Source organism: Sapajus apella, unplaced genomic scaffold (genome assembly GCF_009761245.1).
Source record: "Sapajus apella isolate SASKATOON/1434 unplaced genomic scaffold, GSC_monkey_1.0 scaffold33, whole genome shotgun sequence".
In the NCBI taxonomy this organism is placed as follows: Eukaryota; Metazoa; Chordata; class Mammalia; order Primates; family Cebidae; genus Sapajus; species Sapajus apella.
The window spans coordinates 5,380,585-5,395,202 of NW_022436973.1; the positions used below are offsets into that span (position 1 = coordinate 5,380,585).

Below are 14,618 nucleotides of genomic sequence, written 5' to 3' on the forward strand. Positions count from 1 at the left end.
TTCATATTGTGGTTATGTTTTTTAAAGAATTACCTACTTCATCTAAGTTGTCAAATTTACATGTGTAAAGCTATTTGTGGTATTCCCTGTCTTTGTTTTGTGTTGCTTATAACAATACCTGAAACTGGGTAATTTATAAAGAAAATGGATGTATTTGTTACAGTTGTGGAGGCTGAGAAATCCAAGGTCAAGGAGCCACATTGAGTAAAAAACCTTCTTGCTGGTGGGGACTCTGCAGAATCCCAAGGCAGTGCAGGGTTTCACAGGGCCAAGGGGCCGAGTGTGCTAGTGCAGGTCTCTCTTCCTCTTATAAAGCCACCAGTTCCTATGATAACCCATCATTAATCCATTTATGAAGGCTCATAAAGACTCTACCTCCACTTCTCATTGGGAATTAAATTTTAGCATGAGTTTTGGAGGGAACAGATATTTGAACCATAGCATTTCCGTATTATCCTTTTGATGTCTGCAGGGTCTGTAGTACTATCCCATTTCATTTCTGATTTGGGTAATTTCCAATGTCAGTGTCTCTTCTCTCTCTCTTTCTTCCTCTCTCTGTCTTGCTCACTCACTCACTTGTCAGTCTTGCTAGAAGTTTATCAATTTTGTTGACTTCCCAGAGAACTAGTTCTTTATTTCATTGAGTTTCTCTGTTTTCTGTTTTGTCAATTTCTGCTCTTTATTATATTCTTCTTCTGCTTGCTTTATTTTGCTCTACTTTGTCTAAGTTCTTGTGGTAGGCGTTTACCTTTTTTATTTGAGACTTTTCCCCTTTTCTAGTACACCTGATGCTCGACTTACAACCACGATTGATTCCGACAGACTGGTCGTAACATGATTTGGTCGCAAGTTGAGTAGGCTGTATGCACGTGGAGATGGTAGTGCTGCCGGAAGCTGGTCTGCACTGTCATACGCTGGGCAACGTTTGCGCTACCAGACGCGGAGCAGTTGTGGCTAGTGATTGTGGTCGTAAAGTCGAATGGTCGTTAAGTTGCATAGGTCGTAAGTCGATCAATACCTGGTATATGACTTAGTACTATTAATTTACATCTCAGCGTGGCTATAGCTGTATCCGCAGATTTTGGTGTGTTGTATTTTCATTTTCATTCATTTCCATGGTTTTTTTTTTTCTAATTTCCCTTAAGGTTTCCTCTCTGTTTTGTGGATTATTTAGAAATGTGTTGTTTAGTTTTCAAGTATTTGGAGATTTTCCTGTTACCTCTTTGTTCGTGATTTCAAGAGCTTGATTTCATTGTGGCTGAGGAATATCACTCTGTAAGATTTCAATTATTTTAAATTTGTCGAGATTTGTTTTATGGCAGGATAATCTCTCTTAATATGTGTTCTGTGAGCACTTGAATGTTTACCAGACCTGGTAGCTCATGCCTGTAATCTTAACACTTTGGGAGGCCAAGGCGGGAGGATCACTTGAGCCTAGGAGTTCAAGACCAGCCTGGCAACATGGCAAAACTTGGTCTCTAAAAAAATACAAAAATTAGCTGGACATAGTTGTATGCGCCTGGAGTCCCAGCCACTCAAAAGACTGAGGTGGGAGGACTGCTTGAGCTCAGGAGGTTGAGACTGCAGTGAGCCATCATCAAGCCACTGAACTCCAGCCTGAGCAGTAGAGTGAGACTATCTAAAAGACAGATAACAACAACAGAAGAATGTATAGTCCGCTGTTGTAGGATGGAGTGTTTATAAATGTCGTAGATCCTGTTGGTTGATGGCGGTGTTTTTCTATGTCCTTGCTGATTTTTGGTCTGGTTGTTCTATCCATTGTTGAGAGAGGAATATTGAAGTCACCACCATCTATTCTCATGAATTTGTCTATTTCTCCTTTTAGTTTTATCCATTTTTGTTTCACACATTTTGCAGCATGTACGTTTTAAGATTGTGATATGCTCTTAGTAGATTTACCTGTTATTCATTGTACTCTGTCTCTGGTATTTTTTTTTTCTCTGAAGTCTACTTTATCTGGTATTAATATAGCTGCTCTTCTCTTCGACGCATGTTTGCATAATGTATTTTTCCATCCTTTGATTTTCAACCTGCCTGTATCATTCTGCATAGTGAGTTTCTTATAGACAGCATGTAGTTAGATCGTGTTTTTAAATCCACTTTGACAATCTCAGTCTTTTAATTCATGTATTTAGACCTTTTACACTTAAATATAATTATAGTTGGCCCTCTATATTCATGGGTGCTGTCTCTGTGGATTCAATCAACTGTGGATTGAAAATACAGTTGACCCTTGAACAACACAGGTTTGAACTGTGGCAATCTATTTATATGCAGACTTTCTTTCCCTTCGGCCAACTTGCCTCCTCCTCAGCCTACTCAACATAAAGACAAGGATGAAGGCCTGTATAATGATCTACTTCCACTTAATGAATAGTAATTGTGATTTTCTTTTTTTTTTTTTTTTTGAGAATGGGTCTCGCTCTGTCACCCAGGCTGGAATACAGTGGTGCAATCTTGGCTCACTGCAACCTCTGCCTCCCAGATTCAAGCGATTCTCCTGTCTCAGCTTCCCGAGTAGCTGGGATTACAGGCACCTGCCATCATGCCTGGCTAATTTTTGTATTTTTGTAGAGGTAGTGTTTCACCACATTGTCCAGGCTGGTCTTGAACTCCTGATCTCAGGTGATCTGCCCACCTCAGCCTCCCAGAATGCTGGGATTACAGGCATGAGCCACTGTGCCCGGCCTGTGATTTTCTTAATAACGTTTTCTTTTCTCTAGCTTGTTTTACTGTATAGCATACAAAATATATGTTAAACTGTTTATGTTATCAATAAGGCTTCCAGTCAACAGTAGGCTATCAGTAGTTGAGTTTTGGGGAGTCAAAATTTATACAGAGATTTTAGACTGCTCGAGGGAGTTGACTACTCCTAATCCCCACATTGTTCAAGGATCAACTGTATTTGAAAAAAATAAAAAGTTGGCCGGGCGCGGTGGCTCAGGCCTGTAATCCCAGCACTTTGGGAGGCCAAGGCGGTGGATCACGAGGTCAAGAGATCGAGACCATCCTGGTCAACATGGTGAAACCCTGTCTCTACTAAAAATACAAAAAATTAGCTGTGCATGGTGGCGCGTGCCTGTAATCCCAGCTACTCAGGAGGCTGAGGCAGGAGAATTGCCTGAACCCAGGAGGCGGAAGTTGCCGAGATCGCGCCATTGCACTCCAGCCTGGGTAACAAGAGCGAAACTCCGACTCAAAAAAAAAAAAGAAAAAGAAAAAAAGAAAAAGTAAAAGATAATGATACAACAATAAAAATAATGCAGATTTTAAAACAATATAGTATAACAACTGTTTACATAACATTTACATTGTATTAGATGTTGTAAGTAATCTAGAGTTGATTTAAAATGTATGGGAAGATACGCATGGGTTGTATGCAAACACCACGCTATTTTCTATAAGGGACTTGAACATCCGATTTTGGTATCCATGGGAGTCTTGGAACTAATCCCTAGTGAATACCGAGGGATAACTATGTTGACAAATTAGAGTTCAGTCTGGCACTTTGTTTCTTTCTGTTTCTTCTCTTTTTCATTTTTCTGCTTTTTTTTTCTAGCCTTCCTGTGGGTTACTTGAATGTTTTTTAGAATTCCATGTGATTTATCGATGATGTCTTTGAGTGTATCTCTTTGTATGTAGCCCTTTTGGTGATCCCTCTAGGTATTACATTGTGTGTACATAACTTCACCTAGCCAAGCACAGAAACTTTATTTCCTTTTATGTCTGTTTACTTTCCCCATTTATCATATAAATGTCTTTAAAACTTGCTCTGAATACATTTAGAACCATGTTAGACAGCATTATAATTTTTGCTTCAACTGTCAGGCACACTTTTGAAAACTCAAGAGGATGAGGAAAGCCCATTGCATTTACACGTGTTTTTGTATACCACGTTCTTTCTTCCCCCTTAATGTTCCAGGATTTCTTTTCTTATTATTTTCTTTATGTTTAGAGAACTTTCATTAGCCATTCTTTTACAGTAAGTCGGCTGGTGACAAATTCTCTTTGTTTTTCTTCTCAGAAGTCTTGATTTCTACTGCATTCCTGCGAACGTTTTTTGCTGGGTACATGGTTCTGTGTGGACAGTTTGTTTCAGCACCTGAAAATTATTGTGTAACTTCTTTCTGGCCTACATGATTTCCGATGAGAAATCTATTGTCATTAGAATTGTATTTTTCCCTGCTGGGCATGGTGGCTCGCACCTATAATCCCAGCACTTTGGGAGGCTGAGGTGGTTGGATCACTTGAGGCCAGGAGTTTGAGACCAGCCTGGCCAACATGATGAAACCCTATCTCTACTAAAAATACAAAAATCAGCCAGGAGTGCTGGTGCCCACCTGTAATCCCAGGTCCTTGGGAGGCTGAGGCAGGAGATTCGCTTGAACCTTGGAGGCAGAGGTTGCAGTGAGTGGATATGGCACCACTACACTCCATCCTGGGCGACAGAATGAGACTCTGTCTCAAAAAAAGAAAATGTTTCTTCCCTGTAGACAAGGTATAATTTATCTCTGGATGCTTTCAATAACTTTTGTTGTTTTCAGGAATTATGATAAGCCTTGGGGTAAATTTCTTTGGGGTTCACTCAGCTTCTTGATATATAGATTTACATCTCTTGCCAACTTTGCGGCATTTTTCAGCCATTATTTCTTTCAGTATTTTTTCAGCCTGCCCTCTTAGTCCCACAGGTTCCCTGAGGCTCTGTTTATATATTTTTCAGTCTGTTTTTTCCTCTGTTGTTCAGATTGGGTAATTTCTGTTGTTCTGTCTTCCAGCGCACAGATTTTTTTTCTTCCCTTCATTCTACTGTTGAGCCCATCCACTAAGCTTTTTCTTTGTTACTGAAAGTTTCAGTTCTATATTTGTTTCTTTATATCTTCTGTTTCTTTGTTGAGGCTTTCTGTTTATTTGTTTGAAGTATATTCATAATTGCTTATTGATACATTTTAATCATGCTGCTTTAATGTCTTCATTAAATAATTCTAATATCTTTGTCTCTGTCATATTGGTGTTGACATATGTTAATTGTCTTTTTTCTTTTTCTTTTTTTTTCTTTTTTTTGAGACAGAGTTTCCCTCTTGTTGCCCAGGCTGGAGTGCAATGGTGCAATCTCCACTCACTGCAACGTCCTCCTTCTGGGTTCAAGTGATTTTCCTGCCTCAGCCTCCTGAGTAGGTGGGATTACAGGCACCTGCCACCACACCTGGGTAATTTCTTTATTTTTAATAGAGCTGGGGACTTACCATGTTGGCCAGGCTGGTCTTGAACTCCTGACCTCAGGTGATCCACCCACCTCAGCCTCCCAAAGCGCTGGGATTACAGGTATGAGCCACCACACCCAGCTGATTGTCTTTTTTCATTCAGCCTGAGTTCCTCCTGGTTCCTGGTATGATGAGTGCTTTTTTTATTGAGATCTAGACATTTCTGTATAATGTTCTAAGACTCTTGATGTTGTGTATAATGTTCTGAGACTTCTGTTTAGGCTGTTCAGCCTTCTGTTTAGGCTGGTTTTCTCTGACACCGTTCCTACTCTGGTTTAGGAGAAGGTACCTCATCACTGCCAGCTGGAGGTAGAAGTCCAAGTTCCTCACTCAGCCTCTATTGACACCCAAGAAGAAGGTCTCCCCACTGCTTCTGGGTGGAAGTGTCCTGCGGGGTGGAGGTGTACTGCTGGCTGGGTGTGGCAGTCTCAACTCCCCACTTGGTCTCCACTGACATTGGAGTGGAGGCGACCTCATTACCACTGGACAGTGGTGAAAGTCCTGACTAGGTCTCCTCTGATGCTACCTCATTACTGCCAAATAGAAGTGGAAGTTTAGGCTCCCCATGTGGCCTCCACTGACACCAGGGCTGGTGGGGATGGGATTCCTGCTCCTACTTTGCCTTCTCTCATATCATCCCTGCAGGAGTGTAGAGGGTGCCTCATTACAGACTCATGAGAGTGGGAGTCTAGGTGCTCCAATTAGCCTTTGCCACTGTGGGTGGAGGCCGCCTTATTTTCTTTAATGTTTGGCTGGAATAGAGTATTTATTATCCAAAAGTTTTTGTCTTGCCTGGCTGCCCTGTCCTACTCCTTTGGCTAGAGAGAGCAGGTTTTTGTTGGGTTTTTGTGTCTGCCCATTGGTGCTTCCAAGTTGCCAGCTTCTTCAGCTCCAAGGCTTGGGTCTATGAGGCAGAAAGAAAACCCAGGAAACTCAGCACCGTGTCACTCCCCAGGTCCTGGGGTCCCTAACCAGTCTGCTTTCTTCTTGTATTTGCTTTGTATATAATGTCCAGGGTTTTTAATTATACTTAATGAAAGGAATGGGGAAATGTCTGCCTACCCCATCTCCCCAGAAGCTTAAGTTTTCTATTTATATATGTGTGCGCGTGTGTGTGTGTGTGTGTGTGTGTGTGTGTGTGTGCAGAATGTTTGTTTATGTTAACATTTATAAATAAGTGGAAACACAAACATACATCAGTTACCTGAAGAATTTACCCAGTTTCCAGTGCCAGGTCATAAATGGGGGAGGGGAGGAGCTGTTAGTCTATATATTCTGTACATACCCTCTTCTAAGTTAAGAATCCCTTTTTTAGAATGTGCTGCCTACCAAAGAAGGTCCTGTCTAGTGGAGGAAACAGGCACATAATATTAGTTGATACAAGGCACAGCTTCACATCTTTTCTATAAGGGATAGCTGTAAACTAAGCATTATGTGAGCCGAGAGTAATTTCTGGAAATATGTATGGGAAGTCTCCTTGATTCTTCTCCTCTGCATTCTATTCTATGTTCTTTGGTTCTGCAGTATACTTCCCTCATGGTGTTAGCCTCTCTGGTTAATGCTGTATCTCTCTTTGTCAAGAACTTAGCAGAGTGTATGGCAAATAGTATATGCTAAGGAAACATTTCTAGGTAGAGGGAAAGATAAGTAGGAATCAACAAAGCTTCAGAATATGCTGAAGGGTTAATGTTCATCCAGCTTCTTTTACTTATTTATTAAACAAACAGTGAGTGGGAATTGCTTGGCAGACACTATACCAGATGCTGGGGAAACCACAAGTAAAGCTGTAACACTATACTGTTCAGCTGCGGAGACAAATAAACTCATTATTTTAAACCAAGACCGTAGTCCCCTAGCGTACTCCGAACATTGCAACCAGATGGATTATTGAACAAGTACCTATTTCATCATACAACTTGTTCTTCAGAAGGGAAAGCATGTATAGAGAGAATACATACAGTGCAGGATTCCCACACCTCACTGGTCATGGGACTGACCTTGCGAACTTTTAAAATTGTAGATTCCCAAGCATACCTGCCCCCCCCACCACATTGATTCTGATTCAGTAGATCTGGTATGGACCCCAGGAATATGTACTTAAATTGTGTCTTCTTGATTCTGATAAACAGCGAGGTTGAGAACCTCTGGTATAGTGGAAAGAGTACATACAGCCTTTGGAGTCAGGAGACTTGAGGTGAATTCCAAGTCTGATGCCTGCTTGCTGTGTGAACATCATGAGCCTCTCTGAGCCTTGTGCTGTTCAACTTGTGGATGAGGAATACATTAAGTAACTAGCACATTGCCTGACGTGTGTTGAGGGTTTTTTCAACAACAAAAGAAAAATGTTTTCCTGCTGTTCGAGAACTTGTATTGGCAATTCTTTTTTTTTTTTTTTTTGAGACGGAGTTTCACTCTTGTTACCCAGGCTGGAGTGCAGTGGTGCGATCTCGGCTCACCGCAACCTCCGCTTCCCGGGTTCAAGCAATTCTCCTGCCTCAGCCTCCCAAGTAGCTGGGACTACAGGCGCGCGCCACCATGCCCAGCTATTTTTTTTTTTGTATTTTTAGTAGAGACGGGGTTTCACCATGTTGACCAGGATGGTCTCGATCTCTTGACCTCGTGATCCACCCGCCTCAGTCTCCCAAAGTGCTGGGATTATAGGTGTGAGCCACCACGCCCAGCCAGCAGTTCTTATATCTGAACTATCTCTGGGCCCTAAACCCAGTCCTCTTTCCATAGGCTAGTTATTCAAAGGTGGAAACTTTGGAGATTGTCTTATCCATTAAGTTTGATAGTGAAGAAGCTAGAATTTATGGAAATCACACAGCCAGGTACTGTAAGAGCCAGGACTTGAACCCAGATCTGAAGATTCCTACTCTTATGCTCTCTCTGTCCCAATTCTGAAAATAGCCTTAAAGTGGGGTAGAGTACAGCCAGATCTAGAACTATGATTGCCCCATGAGAATGGATCTAGTAGAACTCTCCCAGTGTAGACAGATCAACTACCTGTAGGAAGAACTCACCCCAAGGGGAGAAGAGCATGGCAGGTTTTACCTAGAATCCAATTCAGAAGAGCTGATACCAGCACTTGAATGACAGAACCCGATCTTGCATTATGACCACTAATTCAACAAGCATTTATTGAATACCCGCTCTCTGCCAAAAGCAATAAAGAAGCCAGTAAAAAGTCACTGTATTCTAGTATTTTAGTGAAGGGAGAGAAGCAGTAAACAAACAGGTGGATAATCTGGTTTGACAGCTGGTGTGAAGTGCTAAGGAGAAAAATTGTAAAGGCAAGGAAAGGAGATGAGGAGTAAGGATGCGTAGCAGTGTTAAATAGAAATGATCAGAGCAGGCCTCACCTGAGCAAAACCCTGAAAGAGGTAAGGAAGTGAACTGTGAGGACATGGGGGAGAGAACAGCAAGTGCAAAGGCCCTGAGCAAATGATTTCTTCTGAATGGATGTGGGAGGACTGGCCCACCTGCCACAATGGCATCTCTGTCTCATCTCTGCCTTTATTAGGTGCTATGACTTTTCTCCCTTCTGGCCTTTGATTGTGACGGGCCTTTTACCTTGAGCAGCCTTCCCACACAGCCCAACACAGATCCTTCTCCCTCTTCCTTGTCAGTATTCATTCTGTTTCCAAATTCCTTTTGCACTTTTTTCCCTCCCTTTTTCACTTCTTGACTGTATGATGTAATAAGTACCTTGTGAGCTAAGTATCTGTAAAGTATAACACCATCTCCTGTACAGATTGTTCTGTTTGTCTTCACCACCTGTACACCATGGCCCAGGGATCTTACATAGCCCATCCTTGTCACAAGGCAGCAAGGTGGGGAGGAGGGGAAGAGGCTTGCCAGGGGCAGTGAGGTTATTCATGCTGTCCAATCACAGATCTTATCTCCCACCTCTTGAGTGGCCACTTGCCAGCTACTTTCCAGGACCACAGTGGAGGTCCACTAAACTAGAAAGGGTTTAGATGTCCATTAGCAGTAAAGAACTGTTTACTTGTGCTTAACGTTTCTTCAGTCACTCTCTGAGCTCTGGGTGGTTTTGTCTACTCACCCAGAGAATCCATTTGTTCTGAATGCCTCATCCCAACATAACTTTGTGGGCCAGATTGCTCCTGTTCCTGTTGGCTATAAAAATCAAATTTTGGTGCAGCACCACTCTAACTAATCAGGGTTGCATTTTATAGGACTAGAATCTAGGATTCCTAAGACTGTAAATCTCTATAAACAATTCTTTCTATAATTGACATATTGTCACACAAGTGTGATTTCATGGCCATCCCATAAAGCTATATGATTGCCTTTTATAGTCATGTCAAAGTAGCAATGTGTTATTCTGTCTTCCTTAGAGAAAGCTGGCTTATATATTTCTGAGCCTATAACCCAGTCTTTTGAAGATCTCTGATTGTGGTAAATCTTCATCTGTATAGTATTTCATTGAGAGAATGTACTACAGTTTATCCATTCTACTATAGATGGACATTAGGGTAGTTTTCATTTTAGGGTGCTTGTGGATAGTGAATTCCAGAACACATCTTTTGATAAGCTTATATATACATTTCTGTTGGGTATATATCAAAGAATGGAACTGCTCGATCATAGCTCATATATATATTCACCTTTGAAATAACAGATACTGCCAATGAGTTTTCCGTATAGCTGCACTGATTTATACTTCTACCAGCACTGAATGAGAGTTTTAGTTGCTTTGTATACTTGCTAGCACCTAGTATTTTCCTTTTTCTCAATTTAGCCCTTCTCATGGATGTGTAATGGTATTTCGTTGTGGTTTTAAATTGTATTTTCCTGACTAATGATATTGAAAGTGTTCTCATATGTTTATTGGCTATTTGGATATCCTTTTCTGTGATATGTCTGTTCAAGTCCTTTTTCATGTGCTTATATACTTTAAGTTCTTGATAAAGCTGGAAACCATCATTCTCAGCAAACTGACACAAGGACAGAAACATTTTGTATATTATAGATATGAGTGTTTTGTCAGATACATAGCAAGTATCTTCTGTCACTTTATGAGTTGCCTTTTCACTCTTTAATGATATCTTTTGATGAACAGAAGTTCTTAACTTTAAGGTAGTCCCGTTTATCAGTTTTTTTTCCTTTTTGTGTCCTATTTAAGAAATCTTTGCCTACTCCAGGAACAAAGATGTTCTTGTCTGTTTTTTTTGGAAAGCTTTATTGTTTTACATTTCACATTTAAATATAATGTGATGGAATCAAGATACAAAATGTGTATATATGTATATGTATATGTGGATATGTATATATAACAGATAGCCAACTGACATAGCACCTTTAATTGAAAAGAACATTCTTTTCACCCCTTCATTTTACTGTCACCTTTGTCAGGTGTTTGGGTCTATAGCTGGACTCTCTGTTCCATGTGTGGTCTATTTCTGAACTCTATTCTCTTCATTTTTCTTTATGCCAAGTATACACTGTCCTTTAATTATTATACCCTTACAGTAAATCTTGAAATCAGTTAGTATAAGTTCTCTAACTGCATTCTTCTTTTTGAAGATTGTCTTTTCTATTTTAGGTCCTTTGCATTTCTCTATCAGTTTTAAACTCATCATATTACTTCCTGCAAAAATCCTACTGGGATTTTGATTAGGATTGTGCTGACTCTACCAATGGTAGCAAATCCAGAGACAATTTTTGTCCCTGATGGGACATCTACCAGTGTCTGGAGACATTTTTGTTTGTCACATCTGGGGTAGTGCTACTGGCAGCAGATAGATGGATGGCCACGATTCAGAGGCCAGGGATGCTGCTAAATACCCAGCAATGCACAAGACATCTCTCCACCACCAAATAATATTCCCACCCAAAATGTCAGTAGTGCTGCTGTTGAGAAACTCTGCATGAATGTAATTGCTGTTTCAGTTGGAATTCTGACTTCCATCTGCCATCTTCCTTTTTGTTTTCTGTTTAGCTCATTAGTTTTCTTTTTTTTCCTCATTTTTGCCTTCTTTTTGATTAATCGAAAATATTATCTCATTTTTTTACTGCCCTGTAAACTTGTTAGATATTTTTCAATTATTTTAGAGCTTACTTTACAGATTTCAACATGCATTTAACATCTTGACATGTTGCAGTCTAATACAGATGATTTTATCACTTCATTATACTACTAGACTCTTAGACTCTTAACTCCTTCCCTCCCCACCTTTTGTGAATTATTGTTGTCTTGCATTTTAGCTTTATATATACACAAACTACAGAAGACATAATAGTTGTTTTGTACAGTTAATTTTTTTTATATTTACCTATTTCATTTTCTTTATTCCCTCTTACAGTTCCATGCTTCTGTCTAGGTTCATTTTCTTACATTCCTTTTTCTTTTGCTATAGCCCTGCTGGTAATGAATTCTCTCAGGTTTTGTTTGTCGTAAATATCTTAACTTCACCTTTTATTTTTCTTGTTTGTTTTTTTTGTTTGTTTTTGAGACGGGCTCACTCTGTCACTAAGGCTAGAGTGCAATGGCACAGTCACAGCTCACTGCAGCCTCGACATCCCAGGCTCAATCGATCCTTTACAACTGAGCCTCCCTAGCAGCTGAGACTATGAGTGCACACCACCACACCCAGCTAATTTTTGTATCTTTTTGTAGAGATGGAGTTTTGCCATGCTGCTTAGGGTGGTTTCAAACTCCTGGGCTCAAGTGATCTACCCACCACAGCCTCTCAAACTGCTGGGGTTATAGGCATGAGCCGCTCATGCCCTGCCACTACCTTCTTTAAAGATGTTGTTTTTATAGGATATAAAATTCAAAGGTGGTTCCCAAGTCCATCAATTAAAAAAAAAGAAAAAATCAAAGTTGGAGTTATTTTCTTTCAGTACTTTAAAGATAGCATTCTATTGACTCCTGGATTTTGTCATTTCTTTTGAGAAGTCAGCTGTCATTTTTATTGCTTCACTGCTTGTAAGGTTTTCCTCTCTTTGTTTTTCAGTAGTTTTACTATAATGTCTATGTGTTCTTTTCTTTGTATTGGCCAAATTGGGTTGCTGAGTTTCTTAAATCTGTGGGTTGATCTTTTTCGTTTATTTTGGATATTTTATATTGCTTCTGTTCTATACTGTCTTCTGAGACTCATTTATTCACATTTTTTATTCCACATGTCTTTTATGTTCTTATCTGAGTTTACCATTCTTTTTTCTAATTGAGTTTGAATATTTTTTATTGAACTGTCTTCCAAATCATTAATCTTGGCTCCTGCTAAGTCCAATTTACTGTTAATACCTTATATTGAATTCTTAATTATAGATAGTGTAGTTCTCAGTTCTAAAGTATCCATTTGATTTTTTTTTTTAATAGATTTCATCCAATTCTGGGTAAAATTATTTATCCTTTCATTTACTTTGGTCATCTTTTCCTCTGTTTCTTGACTTTATTAATCTTGGTTATTTCAAAGTTCTTGACTACTAACTTCAGTAATTTAGGGCCATCTATGGGTTTGCTTCTAATGTCCGTTTTTTTTCTCTTGATTATCAGCTATGTGCATTTACCTCTACATATGCTTTAAAAACTTACTATATACTAAACATTATATAAAAGAATCATAGTGACTCCATATATCTTCTGCCGTCAAGGTTTGCCCCTTTCTTCTGTTAGCTAAATACTTCAGTCGAATCAAGAATTGAGCTACGTTGCCGTCCTGTAAGCCTCAAACTTAATTTGGTTCATCCTGATTAGAGAATGGTCCTCCAGGGCTCTCAGTTGAAAGCATAACAGGCTATTTGTCTCCTTAGACATCAAAAGCTTTGGGAGATTCACCTCTTCCCCCAAGATTTTCAGCTTAGTTATTTACCCAACTACTACTTCACATCATTTCAAAATTGACTACATGTCTTGAGGAAGACCCCAAGCAAGCAAGTATTTAAGGTCCATCAGATCTCCAGTTTTGTTACCCTAGCTTTGAAGAATACCAAAATCTCTACTGACTTGTTTCCAGCAGCAGCCTTCTTCAAGAATTTGGGTATTTTGAGGTTCTTCAAGGCTGCAGTTTTGTCTCTCCAGCCCCAGGTGACCATTAAAAGCATTGTGGTTTATCTTTCCCCAGTGATAACCATACCCTAATCCTGAGCCCATGTCCCGGATCAACAAATGCACCAAAGGTGAGCGTGCGTGCACACGCACACACACACATACACGCACAGAAACTATTGATTGTTGATTCCCTCTGAACATTCTCTGTCTGTTAGTCCATCTAGTCCTTGTTGCTTCCATAAGTATTGGATGCTTTAAGAAATGATTTTTGTAATTTATTTGGCTTTTTCTAGTCATTGGCAGGAGTATTAGCCTGCTAAACCATACTATATCCTACTTGGAAGCAGAATCTGTGCAGATGTTTTTGAAGGCTTGCCATGTGCCAGATGCTCTTCTAGCTTCTACATATTGAATTGCCCCTGCCCTCACAGAGCCTCTAGCCTAAAGGAGGTAAGACAGACATATACACAAATAATACAGCATGCTAAATACTGCCATAGAGGTGTGTACAGGGGTAGGAAAAAGGAGACAAATGTGAACTAGCACCACCTGTTTAGAAAATTGCAAGTTTAGCCGGGCGCGGTGGCTCAAGCCTGTAATCCCAGCACTTTGGGAGGCCGAGGCGGGTGGATCACGAGGTCAAGAGATCGAGACCATCCTGGTCAACATGGTGAAACCCCGTCTCTACTAAAAATACAAAAAATTAGCTGGGCATGGTGGCGCGTGCCTGTAGTCCCAGCTACTCAGGAGGCTGAGGCAGGAGAATTGCCTGAACCCAGGAGGCGGAGGTTGCGGTGAGCCGAGATGGCGCCATTGCACTCCAGCCTGGGTAACAAGAGCGAAACTCCGTCTCAAAAGAAAAAAGAAAAAAAAGAAAATTGCAAGTTTTATAAATTTTACATGATTGCAGGTTAGAGTTCAAATGGTGGAACAATGAGAGATGAGGTTGGCAAGACAGGAAGAAGCCTGATATTGAAGGGCCTTGTATGCCATAGTAATTGCCTAGGTATAGCTTCTACCTGAAAGTGTCTGCCCTTTAGGCAGGATGGAGAGCAGTTGAAGAATTAAGCATAGAGAATAGCGATCAGATTTTTCTTTTAGATTACTTAAGTATCAGTGTGAAATGTGAATTCAAGGAGGACAAGAAGCAAGCCAAAGGGCCAGAGAGGAAACTGTGAGAGTTGGCCTAGTATTAAACACGTTGGTTTTCATCATCAACAGATTTGAAAGGTGTCAAATGGTTGGAATTGATGAACTATAGGGAAAGGTGGGATTAAGAGGGGGTGAAAGAAAGCAGAGATTCTAGGGTTTCTAGC

The 14,618-nt window shown here is 40.3% G+C and overlaps 1 protein-coding gene across 4 annotated transcripts in view; it reads left to right on the plus strand.

The window, feature by feature from the left end:
• Positions 1-14,618, plus strand: part of TTI1 (TELO2 interacting protein 1) — a 51,109-nt gene that overhangs the window by 3,420 nt on the left and 33,071 nt on the right. The window contains exon 1 of one of the 4 annotated variants that reach the window (XM_032294979.1): positions 4,498-4,519. The exons of 2 other annotated variants lie outside the window; for them this stretch is intronic. The gene's annotated coding sequence lies outside the window, so the exon portion shown is untranslated. Of the gene's footprint in view, positions 1-4,497; positions 4,520-13,406; positions 13,431-14,618 lie in introns of those variants that run through there. One more of the 4 variants, XM_032294978.1, reaches the window with a different exon arrangement.